This window comes from Osmia lignaria, unplaced genomic scaffold (genome assembly GCF_051020975.1).
Source record: "Osmia lignaria lignaria isolate PbOS001 unplaced genomic scaffold, iyOsmLign1 scaffold0157, whole genome shotgun sequence".
Lineage (NCBI taxonomy): Eukaryota > Metazoa > Arthropoda > Insecta > Hymenoptera > Megachilidae > Osmia > Osmia lignaria.
Window position 1 is genome coordinate 1 of NW_027478298.1, and position 2,500 is coordinate 2,500.

Sequence of the window (2,500 nt, forward strand, 5' to 3'; positions counted from 1 at the left end):
TTTCCCTCACGGTACTTGTTCGCTATCGGTCTCGTGGTCGTATTTAGCCTTAGATGGAGTTTACCACCCACTTAGGGCTGCACTCTCAAGCAACCCGACTCTAAGGAGAGATCCTCCCGAAACGCGTACCGGTCACTACGGGCCTGGCACCCTCTATGGGTAAATGGCCCCATTCAAGATGGACTTGGACGCAATTCGATGTCTCGGGATAAACGGATCCTCCTGAACACTACATTTCCCAGCGGCGGTACCGCGGGATTCAGTGCTGGGCTCATTCCTGTTCGCTCGCCGCTACTAAGGAAATCCTAGTTAGTTTCTTTTCCTCCGCTTAATAATATGCTTAAATTCAGCGGGTAATCTCGCCTACTCTGAGGTCGTCAATTTCTTTGGTTTCATCGAAAGGTGAATAATGATGCTCGATGCAAAAAAAAAAAAAAATAAACGAAAAGAAGCAAAAAAGCAAACACGTAGAGAAACTGTGCGTGAATCAACCTTTCGCATATTCAATTTTTCCTCCTCTCTCGTTTCAAAATGTTTGTATTTATCGTTCGATGAAACGAGCACAAGAGGGAAAAAAAAGTTGAGACACGACGTTCCCATAATTTTCGTGTTATTTCCTTTTTGCTTCAAACATTTTGCGGACTGCAGCTTCGTCGTATTGCTTTTATCAATTTTTAACAATTTCAAAGCGAAGACAACTCGCAAGACGATCCATTTCGTCTCGGTTCAATTTTAACGTCCGTCCGTATTATTTTTTGTTCCACAAGAGATTTCGAATAGGTTTCTTTATTTATCATCCCTTCTTTTCGAGCGCCACGGAAGCAAGAGGAAAAGCAAGAGCGAGAGAACATTTCGCGTATACTTCATTTAACAATTTTAACCAACACGCGATGTACTCCACACACCTCTTAGATTTAACAACTGCTTTTCTCTTCTTCTCCCCTTAGCGCAAGGGTAAACCCCATTTGTCTCTTCTTTGGAACGCAACAAAACTTTCGAGGACTGGACGACCGAGCGATGGTCGCGCGGTCTTCGCTTATCTTTAACAAACGAAGTAGTCCGTATGTATTCTAAATGTTGAAGCCTCCTAGAGCTTTAAGCCATGCGAGACATTGAAATGCTGTTTTAACGGGAGCATGCATAATTGCTGCAAACATACTTTTATCACAAGTTCTAGCCACGCCACGGAGGCTTCGAAGTTCCTTCACCATTCGCTTTCCTCTCTTTTGTTACACAGTTTCAGACTACGATCAGGGGTACCGAAACGCTGTATTGATTGTAAACAACCATTTTTATCTTGGAGCGGAGCGTTCCTTTACTCGTTAGATTTGTCTTGTCGCGTGTGTATTCGCTTTTTCGACGCTTTTTAACCATTTAACTTGTTTAGCGAAGCTAAACGCACAGACAGACAAAAAAAAAAGGAACAGCATCGCGCGTCAAACAGCGACGACCCATCTGAAGCGATCTTTCATTTATACACCGTTTGTAAACAGAGAGATGTATAAAGCGCGGGGAATCATTCGAAACCCTGGGGCTATTCGAGCTTGCATTTCAGCAAATTATCATCTCAAACATTTCACTCGTTTGCTTTTTCTAAATTTATAGGAGAGCTTCTTTCGTTTATTTTTGACACACCTTTCGTAAATATCGTTTCTGGCAACGTCGGGAGCGTGGATTTCTACAAGTGAACAATCGCGCCGATCCGATAACTTCCAGCAGGATGGAGAATCTTTATAGATTATCTTCCGAGAACTCGGTGCTTTCACGGGCGGTCGTTTATAAATTTTAACGAACGACTCGCGCGCCGTGACGCACTTGCGCTAGTTCGAAGAGATATTTCGAAATTTGTTTCTCTCCTTTAACGGCCTGCATTTAGTGTATCGGTTGCGATTTTCGTCACATCGTTTCCACGACAAACGCCGACGAACTGCCCAACTATCGCTCGTACGTTGCGACTCTTTCTTTGTTTATCGTTCATTCATTCTTTCAATTTCGTTCGATAATCCCGCTCCGAAACGTTCTACTTTCGTTGAACGACGGCGAGATGTTTAGAAAGAAATGAATTACTCTTTTTTCGAGAAGCAAACGCAAGCAGTCTTTTGTTAAGAAAACGACCCTCAGCCAGGCGTGGTCCAGGAATTGTATCCGTGGACCGCAATGTGCGTTCGAAATGTCGATGTTCATGTGTCCTGCAGTTCACACGTTGACGCGCAATTAGCTGCGTTCTTCATCGACCCACGAGCCAAGTGATCCACCGTTCAGGGTAATCGTAAAATTTTGTATTTCAAACTCTTTAGATCTTTAGAGTGTTATTTTCATTATTAACACGCATCACATTCGATACCCACATCACTCTCCCACCCGGCGCGTGCGGGAGAGCGAATTCGGGCGTCGCCAACGTATTTGTTTGTTTGTTCGATCGTTGACGACACGATCGCGTCCAAGGACGGAAACCGTCGGAGAAACGCCCAGTGGCACGCTCCTCTCGACGGTCGGGCGT

General features: G+C 44.4%; 1 non-coding gene across 1 annotated transcript; it reads right to left on the reverse strand.

Moving 5' to 3' along the window:
- Positions 1-2,111: 2,111 nt before the first annotated feature.
- LOC143308121 (5.8S ribosomal RNA) lies at positions 2,112-2,266 on the reverse strand. The gene has a single exon (XR_013065125.1). It is a non-coding gene; the product is annotated as a 5.8S ribosomal RNA (ribosomal RNA).
- Between the last annotated feature and the right edge of the window lie 234 nt (positions 2,267-2,500).